Consider the following 14,440-nt stretch of genomic DNA (forward strand, 5'->3'; position numbering starts at 1 on the left):
TGAAATTCCATCTTCCTGAGGCCAGTTGAAGTGGATGATGTCTTGGTAACAGAGGGTGGGACAGGATTAGAGCCCAGACGTGGAACATTTCAGGCCTGTGTCTGTCTGGTATGGATAAGACTTTCCAGAGCCTTAAGGCTGGAACAGAGAAGCAAAGCCTTCACCAGAGCCAATCTTGATGATGAGAAATTACAAATGAGGGGAAAACTTCCCATAGAACATCAGATGTTTTGACCAATGTCATGAACACAATTTCTGCTACTTAAAGAGGAAGGTGAGATTAAGTAGAGAAGAACTACATTAAAGCTGAGTTTTCCACAGTCTGGATCTATATAATCCAATAAAAGGGCTTAATGTTTTTGCAGTATGTTCAGAAGGAGCCACTTTACTGTGACAAGATGGTTTATTATATGCACAGGCCCCTGAAGATGCACACAACTGATTGGTTAGCTGCTAAATGTGTTCTTTTACTGACTTTTCTTTTTCAGAGAAGGGGAGAATACCTGAAGAAAGACTTGTAAGACAGACAATTTCTTTCTTTCTTTCTTTCTTTCTTTCTTTCTTTCTTTCTTTCTTTCTTTCTTTCTTTCTTTCTTTCTTTCTTTCTTTCTTTCTTTCTTTCTTTCTTTCTTTCTTTCTTCCTTCCTTCTCTTTCTTCCTTTCTTTTTCTTTCTTTCTTTCTTTCTTTCTTTCTTTCTTTCTTTCTTTCTTTCTTTCTTTCTTTTCTTTCTTTCTTTCTTCCTTTCTCTTCTCTTTCTCTTTCTTTCTTTCTTTCTTTCTTTCTTTCTTTCTTTCTTTCTTTCTTTCTTTCTTTCTTTCACCTGAGATGCTCCAAACCCACTGTTAAGAAATGCCATGTTGAATTTTAACATTTAAAGATCCAAACAATTTAGGGGTGCTTGGGTGGCTCAGCTGCCAGCTAAGTATCAGACTCTTGATTTTGGCTCAGGTCATGATCTCAAGATTGTGACATCAAGCCCCATGTAGGAAACTGCTTGGGATTCTCTCCCTCCCTCTTCCTCTGCCCCTCCCAACATATCACTCTTTTTTTCTCTCTCTCTCTCTTTCTTTAAAAAAAAAAATACCATTAAAACTCTTAAGCAACACAAGAAGGACCAAATATTTACCTAGCATTTCCAATGTGCCTTTCATTGTGAAAATCCTTACAAATGTGGAAAAATTAATTTCTAAAGATACTCTACAAAAATCCAATGCTAGGATTTATATCAGAAATGGGGTTTTCATAAACTAAATCTCTCATTCAATTAAATCAATTGTAATCATGATCCAAAAGTATATTATAAAAAGTACCCTATAAATGTCAAAAGGCTATAATAATAAAGATGTATTAGAATGACATTAATAATAATAGACTGTGCTACTTTTTCACTTTGAGTTTTGAGGATTGACAATAATGCCTGTCTAAAGACCACATAGGATTTGAGTTCCAGATAGAGAGCATTTAAATTGCACTGAGCACACACAAACATACATGTGGATTTATTACATGTCTAACATATGTATTCAATGCCAATGTATATTCCCAATTCTTGACACTCCTTGTTCCATTCAGCCAACTTTTATAGAAGCCTACTGTACATTTGTCCCTGGGCTAGGTATTAGGAGAAATACAAAGATATTGAGCATATGATGCTAGATGTCAAGAACTGGCAATCTCACAGTGAAATTTCAACAAGAGCACCAACCTTTCCATTCTGAAGCCTAATGCCAGTGCCAATAATAAAAGGAAGAGTTATGGGACCATTGACAAAGACTAGTTGTTGGAGTGGGGATTAGTGAAGAGTTGGAGGTAAGCAGATATTTGAACAGACTCTGTTATAGTGAAAATGACAATGAACTGAGGGGGGAAGAATAGCTCCACTTATCTATTCTAAGAGAATCCATCTTCATTCTTTATCTCCTCCAAAATGGTGATTCTATGTTGTCTTGCTTATGTCCCAAATGATTGGACCAGAACAATACATGTGACTCAAGGTGGACCAATGAGCTTCTTCTCTCTAGATTTTGCTCTAAGAAGAACAGAGGTCAGGGAGGTACAGACTGCAGTCATTGGTCATGTAAATTAAGACTTGGAAGCCATTTTTAGACATGAGCACAGTGAGAGAAACAGACAATGTGGAGAGAAGCATGAGAGTTACTAAGAAGCAGGAGAGTTAGTGGAAGAAGCAGAGGCAAGGGTCCATGAAGATTGTATGAGAAAGGGAGGTTGTTTTTGACCTTTCAGTTCCCAGTTTGGACTTAGTTCTATTCCTGGTTATTGAGTTCCTTGAGTTTGGGTTCATCATTGTTTCAGGCAGTATGAATTAATGTCTGCTCCTTAAAACCAAACCATTACTAATTCCCAGTAAAGCCTCACAGATTGAGGCTTTATCTGCATGTGGCCTCTTCTAAGAAAACTTAGAAATTTGATGTTATGAATTTTGCCAAGAAGCACTCACCACATTCCCACTGAGAAACTATGTTCCAGCCACATTGAAAAACATCCAATAGCTCACCTCACCTTCTGGGTACTAAGAGAGAGGTAGGACAGCCTGCCGCAGGTTTGTGAGTAGACACTGCTCAACTTTCTGAGGCAGTCTAGCCCAGCGTAAGTAAGAATATAGGCTCTGGTAACAATCTACCTGAATTTGCTTCCCAATTCTAACACTTGGCTATGTTACCTAGGTCAAGTGCTGTAACCCTTAAGGTTGTTTATCTGAAAATGGGGGTAATGGTGGTACCTAACCCATATGCTGTGTAAAGATGAAATGAGATTATGTATGTATTATAGTTAAACAGCTCTTCATATATGCAAGGCCTCAAGAAATATTAGTCATTATTTTTCAATTATTTATAACTCTTCATTTCTTACCAACCATCAAGTTCTCTTAATTCTACTTCCAAGATTGCTTAATTCTACCAGCAAGATTGCCATTATACTAGCCCAGGTCTCTGTTAGCACTTTCTACTCTCTGTAAGTGGTTACACTTATCTATTCCCCCTCGTCTTAGTCTTACCTACTTCAAATGAATTTGTATACAGAACTAGAGTGGTTTTCCTACAGTTCAAATCAATTAGTATCTCCCCTGCTTAATAGCCTCAATGACTCTTTTTGGCCTCAAAATTAAATGCTGTCCCTTCATGGTATCTAAGGCCCTTCTTGATGGGAATGATACTTAGATGTCCAGTCTCATCTCTTGCCACTTACTCTCCCTGATCCAGTTTCTGCTTTTGAAAAATTCCTATGTTGGGCCTTGGTACACTATGGAACACTCTTCCCCCCTTTCTTTTCTCCACATTTTGCTTTTCCTTTAGTTATCAGCTTAGATAGTTCTTCCTCTGAGGATAACTTTTGACACTACAAGATTTATCTTTATCCTCAACTATATTGTAAGCAATTCAATTTTGGGCAAGGAATATCATTACTCATTCTCTCTTCAATACCTAATATAGTCTGTGACACTATTTTTAAGTGAATGAATAGATGGAAGGGTGAAAAAAAATGAATGAATGCAACTTTGTAGTGCATGAAGCCAGTTGGAATACAGGAAGTCATATGCAAGAGAGAAGCCAACAATGAAGTCAAGTTGATACATCTAAAACTGAGTTATCAGTCGTAGTGACCAACAGAGTGAAGGTCAAGCAAGGAATCAAAGCAAGAGCTGAGTACCCAAGAAAGTTCAAGGAGCAGGTGCAAGGAAATACAGAAGAAGGATTGTGCAAGGATTCACAAGGTACAGTGGCGCCACTCATCATGACTTTTCAAGAGGTCCCTGAACTGCCTTGACCAGTATACGGAGTTCATTTAAAAAGGGATTCTAAAAGAGTGGACAGTAAGCAATGGGAGGATATCGACAGATATTAAACAGAAATATACATGATAAACCTTGTTTTGGAGAAAGAATTTTCAGCATTATGGAAGATAGTTTGAAGAAGCAGGACTAAGGACTATTGGTAGAGACACTAGTTAAAAAGCAATGCCAAAAACCAAATGGAAGATAGTAACATTCTGAACCAAGGCAGTAAGGATTGAAAAAAGAAAGATTGAGGTGACTGTGATCAAACACATTTGAGCATGCTCAGGGTATAATTAAGATTTAATTTGCAGAGGAAATTGTAGAAACTACCTTTACAAAGGCAAAGCAAATATAGGAAAATATAGGATAATTGTATCTTCTAAAATTTTCAGTTTGGATTTAAAGTGAGAAGCTAGCCATCTCCTCTTCAGGCGTGTGGAACTACAATTCCAATAGGTTAAAACAAACAAAAAATAAAAAGATTCTACCTGAGGTGAATTTAGAAACAGGATTTTCCCAGACCCTGATCAGATCTAGAACACTAGGGTAAATATATTTGCCTTGAGATTTTCTTCCTGAAGACTTCCTGCCAATCCCTTCCAACAATCAGTTCCTGATGGCTATGGGCTCCTGTCTGAAGCACAACAGCTCTGTCATCCACCCACAGTGCCATCCAGAACAGATTGTGAAAGCTGCCAGCTTCCCATTTCACTGAAGTCGGCATGCTTTTCATGCTACTGACAACAATTCAGCCATTATGCCCTGGGTGAGGAGACACCTTACCCTGGAAAGTGATCAGTACAAGAAAAATGTGTTTGAGTTGTCTCTGAAACGCAAGGAGCTAATTCAGCTTGCTTTTGTGGGACTTTCCTTCTCTAAATTTTAAACAAATGATTTTTGATGGAAACACCAGTTGAGGTGTCACAGTTAAAATTATCTAACACTTGTTGGGGAAATTATCTCAGAAGGTTACATAGCAAATCTTGAACATAAAATATCAAAGAATTGTTCACAGTTCCTGCTCTCTGCTTCATCCTCTTTCCTACTACCTTCCCCTTTTAAAAAAATGTCTTGAGACTAAACAGAGTAATCACAGTTGTATTTTGTTTTTGTTTTCTGTTGTTGCGGGGGCGGGGGGGAGGGGTTGAGCCCAGGAAAAAAAGGTGCTGAGAAGGGGAAGCATGACTTGAGCCCTCTGAGGTGTCACAAGACTGCTGCAAGGTGAGAAGCTGAGCTCTGAGAGCTTGTGCTAACCTGCCTGACAGCCAAGGTCTTGTTCCTTTCAAAGTAATCTCCCCTGAGCACTCCAAGACAGGCTGGCTTAAGCGGGCTCAATCCAATTTAATGGATGATTTGACAATGGAAAATTGAAGAAAGAAGGAAATGATACATGCCAGATATCAGCCCAGACGAAGCTGAAAGGGTGTGATACCTGTCATTCATTTACCAAGTAGGAAGTATCTGGACGAGTAAGGGCTCAGTATGGGGGCAAATTCTAGCAGTGTCTAGGGAGAAAGAATGCCCTTCCATTCTCTAATCCCCCTTCCTAGTATTCAGACTTTGGGATCATTACTTGGCAATCTCTGACAGTCCAACTCTGCCCAATTTGGCACACTCCTTTTAGGACCTTCCTTTTCCCAGTGTGAGAGCATCAGTAATTGTGGCCTCAGCAATAATCTATCCTCATTGCCGATGTCTCTTGCTAGCTCTCCTCCTCCTCCTCCACTTCTGTTTTTGTTTATCACCATCAGCTCTAATTCCCAGTTGATAATTCCCAGGTTCCATTGGTAACAAATGACCTTTAAATTGGCTGCCTTGGAACCTCTACTCTCATGAGGTATTCTCATAGGCATCCCTTCTGGGCATAATACAACCCAAGGGAACTCAAGGCAATCCCCTTCTTAAAGTATATTTCTTATTATCCACATTTCAGATGGCATTACAGTCTGCCAGTGCAGTAACATGAATAGAGAAGGAAATGAATTAACTAGTTGTAGCTTTCACTGTCTTTTTTTTTTTTTTAATCACTTTTATGTTATTGCTTACTGCCACTCTTCAAGGGTAGAACAGATGTCAGTGTTTGCTTTTAAGAGCTAGATCTCCCAGAGAAGATCAGCATAGTGCTCTGGAAAACTTCTGGATTCATTTTAGAGATCCTAATGATTTCTTTCATGGCACTTTAAAATTACTCATTTCAAACCTATTATTATATACCTCTACAAGCAGCATTGTAGGACCTCTTGGCATTATTTACTTTGCTTCAGTGGTATCAATGGGAGGAGGTTGATACCTGAATTTTCCTTCAGAAAGACAATCATTCATCTATCTTTGCCCTAAGGCTTATGTTTGAACAACCACCTTCCCTATCTACAGTTAGAATGCTGGTTAGAAAAAGACCAATCTGGAAATACCCTCGAAAGGACAATTCTCCACTGTACTTCACAGAATGCAATTTATAGAATAGGTAACAACAGTATCTATCATTAAAGAGCACTTATTGTATGCTAGAACAGCTAGGTGGTTTACATAGATTATCTCATTGATTCCTCACATTTAAATTAGTAAAGAGATGCTATAATTATCCCTAATTTACACATTTTTCTTTTTAAAAATTTTTTTACTTAAATTCAATTTAGTTAGCATATACTGTATTAGTTTCAGGGATAGAATTTAGTGATTCATCAGTTACATATAATACCCAATGCTCATTACATCAAGTGCCCTCTTTAATGCCCATCACCCAATTACCCCATCCCCCTACCCACCTTCCCTCCAGCAACCCTCAGTTTGTTTCCTACAGTTAAAAGTCTCTTATGGTTTGCCTCCCTCTCTGTTTTCAATTTATGTTATTTTTCCTTCCTTTCCCTTGTGTTCATCTGTTTCATTTCTTAAATTTTGCATACAAGTGAAATCATATGGTATTTGTCTTTCTCTGACTGACTTATTTCACTTAGCCTAATACCCTCTAGGTCCATTCATGGTGTTGCAAATGGCAAGATTTCATTCTTTTGTTGGCTGAGTAATATTCTATTCTCTCTCTCTCTCTCTCTCTCTATATATATATATATATATCACATCTTCTTTATCCGTTCATCTGTTGATGGATGTCTGGACTCTTCCCATAATGTGGCTGTGTTGATCATGCTGCTATAAACATTGGGGTGCATGTGCCCCTTTGAATCACTTTGTTTGTATCCTTTGGATAAATACCTAGTAGTGCAATTGCTGGTTAACTTTTGAGAAACCTGCATACTGTTTTCCAGAGTAACTCTACCAGCTTGCATTCCTATCAACAGTATAATAGGGTTTCCCTTTCTCTACACCGTCGCCAGCATCCTAAGTTGTTCATTTAGCCATTCTGACTGGCATTAGGTGGTATCTCATTGTGGTTTTGATTTGTATTTTCCTTTGTATTCCCCTGATGCCAAGTGATGTGGAGCATTTTTTCATGTGTCTATTAGCCATATTCCTAATTTATATTTAAAGAAACTAAGCACCTAAATAATTTTCCCAAAATGAGATAGCAAATAAGTCATAGGACCCAAATATAAGTTCTATCTATTTCCACAACCTCTGTTACACTTCCCCAAAGGTATCCATTCCATATACTGGAGATAGAAAGATGCTTTCCCTTTGTGGCCCCAGCCATCACCCCTGACTTTGGATTTCTGGTACTCTATTCCAGTAAGTTTTCCTCTGTTTGACTTGTGCCAAAGTTATCTCAGGAGTTGCAGTTTCCTATTGCCCAAGGAGTTTCTGTCATGCTGCAAAGACCTGACTTTTAAATTAGGTTGCCACATTTCCAAAAGCAATGAATCAGACCTTGAAGTCATGTAAAAAGTTTAGGTGTTATTTCTACATGATGATCACTATCAGACACTTTTCTATTTTTATACCAGATCTCACTCAGTTCCTATCAGTATCATGGATTGTGACCCCAAAGCAAGAAACTTTTTTAAGTACACCTTTATTGTTGTTGTTACCTACAGGCTAGGAGGAGAAAATGAATAAAGAATGATTTTTAATATCTAATTTAGCATGGTTCAATTCAGCCACTATTTTTTCTCCATGTCTATGATATGCAAGACACAGTGCTTTATGCTGGGCTAAATCCACAGAGGACAAGAACACACAAGGCTTCAGCTCACAGCAGCTGAGAATCTACTGGGGAAAAATATACATCCACACATATTAATAGAAATCATCTTGGGTAGGTTGTTCCACAGTAAGACACAAATTTACATACCAGAAAATTATGGTTAAAACGTGCAAGTTGCACACTCTCCACATTTATTAATTCTTATTCTATTCTATTTCTTATTCAGCAAGATAGATTATGAATAGAAAAAAATGTCAAAGAGGAAAAGTAATCCAAACTCAACAATGTAGTTTATATTTATCCTCTCAAGTAAATAATATCAATTTCTACTGCAAACTCCTTAGGCACATTAAGCAAACACTAACCCTTGTTAATAAGCTACAGGGAAATCTACTTATTTGTGTTTTCTCACTTTGATTATTTATAATTTCTTCCTAATGACCAATTCTAAATGTTTCTTAAACCATATTATTAATGGTCATGGTAATTTGAGCTCTAAACATTTCTTTAGCAAGATTCACTATATTTCATCAGTCCTTACATTACAGCCTGACCATTAAAACTTTTATATTTAAGTTTTGTGGTGCTTTTGAAAATATGTATACTTGAAAGTAATTAGGTTGGCTTAGAGTTGCATTATGATTAACTGCAAAGGCAATGATTATGTTACAGAAATAAAATCCAATACATGGTGTAATCTTTTATGTCACATAAATAACCATATTTATAAGTACAGTATATAGAACAAGACTTTTCTAATAAGAGAGATAAAACAATCCTCAAGATTTAGCAGTAAGCAACTAAACAGGGTACATAACTGTGTCTATTATTCTACCACTATTTATTTATTTATTTATTTATTTATTTATTTATTTATTTAGGGGGGATCAGGGCAGAGGGAGAGAGAGAGAAAGAATTTTAAGCAGAATCTATGTCCAGCATGGAGCCCAAGGCAGGGCTCAATCTCATGACCTTGAGATCATGGCCTGATCCAAAATGAAGAGTTAGACCCTTAACTGATTAAGCCACCCAGATGCCACCCTACCACTTATTTAAATAATAAAAAAAAATAGGTACAAAATAATAGGTACATTTAATATGTATGTATATGCATCCATGCATATACACACACACATTAAATTTCTTCTGTGGTAGCTACTGAGATTTTTGTAATCACATTCTGAATTTTGTTTTTAATTTCTAAGAATTTTGTTACAAACAGTTTCTCCTTCTTTAATTTACACCTGTCCTTTGTTTCTATAGGTTTAGGTGAATTTTCAAGCCTTTGCTTAGTGGTTTTCATCGGAATACATCTGCTAAGCCTTTGCTACTGAGAATGAAATACTGTGCCATACCAAAAGTGTCCCTTCCAACAACTCAGAGGCTAGAGTCAATGCAGGAGGGCTCTCTCACATCACTCTGCAATACCTGAAGAGATACTTCAGGGCAATAGCACAGGCATCAGTAGGTGCTGATGGATGTTTGGCAGTTTGCCCTCAAAGTTGTGATCTCCACTCAACTTACTCATTATTATGGGTCTTAAAGAAGGCAAGTTGAGAGGTAAGGCTAGCATCGCCTTAGGTATCCGGAGGACACAGACATGTTATCACCTGCTTTTGCTGAAAAATTTAAAGGATTACATTATCTTCTCCTAGCTAGAATAATTTGGGGCTGAGTTTTCACTTTAACAATTGTCTGGTAATGGGGAATGTGGCTTCCATAAAGCTTCAGAGGGAGGCAACCACATTGAGGGGGAAGAAGCAGTTGAAAGCACAGACATATTGGAGAAGGCACAAAGTCAATGTAAGACATGCTCATGCCACTTGGTCATGTTCCAGCTCTGTCTGTAGCTGTAGCTGGGGCAACTCCAGCATTTCTAAGTAGGGAGGGCTTTGTGGCAGTAATCTGGTCAAAAAGTGAAGTGGACAGAGAGGAGACTTGCACTTAAACTGCAGTGCCTAGCAAGGCTAATGCTTTTACTTAGTTTTCACGTGCCTTTTGTGTCTATGTCAAATGGCTTGAAGATGCATTATCCTAGCAAGTACACAATTGTTACTAAGCTTAGTAAGATTGTGTGTTTATTTGGAGTGATAAGACCACTAATAGAGATTGTAGGAAGGAGAAAACTCCTGCCAACCACACCGCCATCTCCACTAAGCAGTATAGTCTGCAGTAACAAGTAGAAATTTATCAGCAGAGCTGGCAGCAAGAGCTGTCACCTCTGAGACAGCTACCAGGTGCAGGTACTTGTTCTTCAAATGAAAACTTTACCCCCACTTATAAGATAGCCACAGTGCCCCCGTGGTGGCATAACTAGAACAGTACAGTTGAACTCTCAAAAAGAGAAAGAGAGCAGAGAGATGAACTCACCACATTTCTTCAAGCTGTTTCAGCTGGATGAAATGTATCTGTGATTACAACTCTTACAGGTCCAAATACTCCAAAAAATTATTTTACATATAATTGTCAGCTTTACTGGCTTTAAAGCAGCAAATGGATTTATATATGAAAAAGTTTTTTTTAAAAGTTTTGACTTCCCCATACAGCAGAATGCCATTCGCTACATCAGAGTTCAGCAGCTGCTACCCATCTTTTGATTTACTGGTGTTCAGAAATATCTGAAATCAGAATCCCTAAAATGAAGCATGTCAATGTCTTAGGTTAGATTTTCCAAAAGCAGATCTAGAGACAAGAATTTGAATGCAAGTAGTTAATTTGAGTGTTAACCCCAGTAGGAGAATCAGGAAGTAAAAACATAGGCAGGAAGGAAGACCATGAAGTGTGCATTATAGCCGAGTACTCACTAAGGCTCAGTCCCACAAGGAAAACTATCAGAGATGGTGTGAGAAATGTCCCAGATTTATCCCCTACTGAGAGCTGAGGAGGCTGGGCTACTTACTCTACACATGACATTTGCCATAGACTGATGTCTGCCCCTGAGGACACGTCAGACCTGCTGAGGTAGAACCCTCAGGAGGAGAGTAGCAGGAGCTTAGAATAAACACCACTGACATGTGGTAGAATGGTAAGAGCCATGGAGGTTTGGATGGGGCCACATCTGCCATAGTTGGGATCCCAGAGGGGTTCAGCTGTTCAGTCCAACATCTCCAGAAGTGGAGCCAAAGGACAGAGGTTAAGCAGCACCTAAACTGAACTGCCATCTCTACTTCCCCTCAATCTGGCCAGACAGATGGCTTGGGACAAGAGCTTTCCCTATAAAAACTCCTGTGTAAAATCTTGATGCTAAAGATTGGAAAACCGAAAATAAGATGTCAACTGGATTTAACTATTGTGTCCCATCTTAGTTCCTCACTGGGAGGGTGGGTGGAGGGCCACACATTACATCTGGTACTTGAGAATGAGGCTGTGGGAGGGGATCGGAGTAGGCCAGTAAAAACTTCTATCTATCCAGAACTAGGAGTTAGAGCTCACAAGCCCAAGGCAGAAGGGTACTTACTTTAAAGCCCAACTATATACAAAATTAAAAGCTAAGGAGATGAGTTCAGAGGTAAGATCACTAAAACTAACAGGCCAGAGGATAGTCATTAAAATTAGCTGCCTCAGTCAAAGTAAAACTCTGTGCTATCACCCATAATCCCAATTCTCAGTAGTTTTGTGCAAGCCAGAACTATTTCTCCCTCATGTAAAATCCCCAGTTCTTCTCAACTATGACTCATGTTCCTCCTGACTGTGGCTTTATTCCTTACACATGCCTTGGATTTGCTGAATCCTCTGATTCTGGCCAACAGGTTGGGAAAATAAAGAGTAGAAGCCTGAGTGGAAGAGTATTATAGGACAGGCCTGGAAATGGCATGCATTACACTGCCCCACAAACCATTGACAGAAACTTAGTCACATTTCCCTCCCATAAATGCAGAGGGACTGGGAAAAAATAGTTCCTGATTGAAAAGAAACTATCTAGCAAACAGTCTCCACTATGAAAGAGGAGCATGGCTCTTTGATAGAAAGTTAGCCACCTCTACTGAGAAGCCAAATCTAAACAGCTCGATAAGACAAGGCATTACTGGAAGTGGAGTTCAATGAGCTTGGAGAAAATGGACAATGGACAATGTGCCAGTTCTAAAGCCAGCCAGAGACCAGATGCCTCTGTAGAGTCATTCCTGCCAGTTAGGGCATGGCCCGGTTGATTAAATTACCAGGTGGAGCGAACAATGTTGAAAAACTGATCAATTAGAGAACAAATCCCAGCTTGAAACCCAGGATTTTTTTTTTTCTGTGCTTTCCTCTCATCCCGAGATGGGCTGCCTGGCCCAAAATTCCATCCAAATTTGAATTCTACTTAATATCACCAAAAGATTTTTTTCACTGGGTTTGTTCTGCATCCAGTGATAAAAGCAGCATACAATTATTTTCGATTGGACCAATGAGATTGCACTGAGACGTCTCTGAAGATGGTCTGCTGAGTGCCAGTTGTTAATGAATCCCATTTGTCTTTCTTGATTAAGTCTGCTATTACCCCCGTTTAGTCCTGTCACCGACCCGTTAGCAAGAATTTTCATATCACTGTTTCGATGAGAAATTAGCCTATGAGAGCAGCACTCATCAATCAGAAGGCAGTTTATTTAATACAGTTTACAGTTTATGAGTTCAAAAACTGTAGCCTCCTACATTAGAAATGGATCACTGTCCTAGGCAGAGACAATCAGGGGGTTCAGTTCACTTGACAGGCATGGAGAAATGACTCTGAATTTGAGATTTGCACTTAGAGAAGGCCTGCAGTATCGCAAGCCTGCAGCTGAGTACCAGGAGGCTTTCTCTTCTGATTAGAAAATCCCCTTTGGTTTAAGCAAGGGCTCCATTTTAGGTACTTAACCACGCCTTCCTCCAGGACTACAACCAGAAAATCCCAAATGAAATTTTAGAATCGACTCACTTCTTTATAATATTAAGTCTTTTTTCTTGTTGGCAATATTTTTAAAAGAGCTCATGTAGAATATCTTATCTGTTCCTTGGCATCATATAGAACAAATGTCTATGAAAATTTTAATTTTGCAAAGAACAGTGCAGTTTCCGTTCTGTGGCCACTTCTATACAGCACAGAAGAAAATGGAGCAGATACCTGACAGAGTGAGGTAGAGATGTGGGCATGCAAACTGGATGATTCTGGCCCCGAAAGAACTTTAGGAAGCCCATGTTGGCAGGATGTGTTGCTTATCTGATAGTATGAAAGACCAGTAGTTTTAAGAATTCTATTTCACATCATAATGAAATAGGCCAAGCTTACAGAACTGTTTCCCATAATATTATTTCACGTAGAGCCATAGTTCTCAGTTTATTTTACCTGTGGCTCCCCCTTATTTTCCAAATCAATGCTTTACCAAGAAAGAATGTCATTTGTATACTTGGTTAGATTTAGAGAAGTAATGGCTGGCAAACATTTGCCAGGAGCCCTCAACTCCTGCTTCCCACTTGCTATGGTCTTAAATCTCAGTAGGAGAAATGCCTTAAGAGGACTTAGTCAGGGAAAACTAGCTATTATCAGAGCATATAAAGTTTGCCATTACCATCAGTCTTTGATGACTATTTGGAGATATATAACTGCAACTTCTGTGATCTCTTCAAAAGTATTAAGGACTCCATATGATATTTAAAGAATAGTTTTCCCCTCAGAGTGATGTATTTTATATGTTAGATTGGGGTATGCATGCCAAAAAATGTTTCATTGCAGTCATCCATCAACTATCATTCAGTCTTTAATTGCCTTCGTTGTTATCTCACATAAAGAATATATGCTTGTTGTAAAAAAGAAATGAAACAACATAGAAATATATGAAGTAAAAAACCAGTCTGTCAACTCTTTATTCCCACTTGCCAAGTGTAAGCACTTTTTAGGTTGATGTGTATCCTTGAAACCATGTTTATGCATGTCCAAACCCTATTTGTAATTCTTAACCAAAAAAATGAGATTACACCATATGTTATCCTACAACTTTCTTACTCTGTTTATACAATGTTGTATTAGTTGGTGTTCTACAGAGGAAAAAATCTCTATCTATCTATCTACTTATCTATCAAGAGATTTATTATAAGGAATTGGCTTATGCAAGTATGGAGGCTGAGAAGTCCCCATGATTTGCCATCTGCAAGCTGGAGACACAATAAAGTCATTGGCATAAATTTTAGTCTTAGTCCACAGTCCTGTGAAGGAGAGCACTAACTGTGTAAGTCCCAGTTCAAGGGCAGAAAGAGACTGATATTCCAGTTCCTACAGTCTCCAGAGAGAGAGAATTCAACCTTCCTCCACGTATTTGTTCTATTCAGGCCCTCAATGAATTGAATGATGCTCATCTCACTGGGGGGTCAGGATGTTTTCCTCAGTCCACCAATTCAAATGTTAAATCTCATCTGGAAATACCCTCAGAGATACATCCAGAAATAATGTTTATCTGACCACTCAGTGTCTCAGTCAAGTTGACATACAAAACTAACGATAAACATATCACAAGCAATCTTCCATTTCAGTGTATTCATATATATCATGTTCTTCATATTGGCTGCTAAATGGATGTACAGACTTAACTAA

The 14,440-nt window shown here is 38.5% G+C and overlaps 1 long non-coding RNA gene across 1 annotated transcript in view; it reads left to right on the plus strand.

The window, feature by feature from the left end:
• Positions 1-14,440, plus strand: part of LOC140638014 (uncharacterized) — a 33,344-nt gene continuing 18,904 nt past the window's right edge. Inside the window, exon 1 of the long non-coding RNA XR_012035132.1 lies at positions 1-274. This is a non-coding gene — a long non-coding RNA (uncharacterized lncRNA). The remainder of the gene's footprint in view (positions 275-14,440) is intronic.

Source organism: Canis lupus, chromosome 8 (assembly GCF_048164855.1).
Source record: "Canis lupus baileyi chromosome 8, mCanLup2.hap1, whole genome shotgun sequence".
Lineage (NCBI taxonomy): Eukaryota > Metazoa > Chordata > Mammalia > Carnivora > Canidae > Canis > Canis lupus.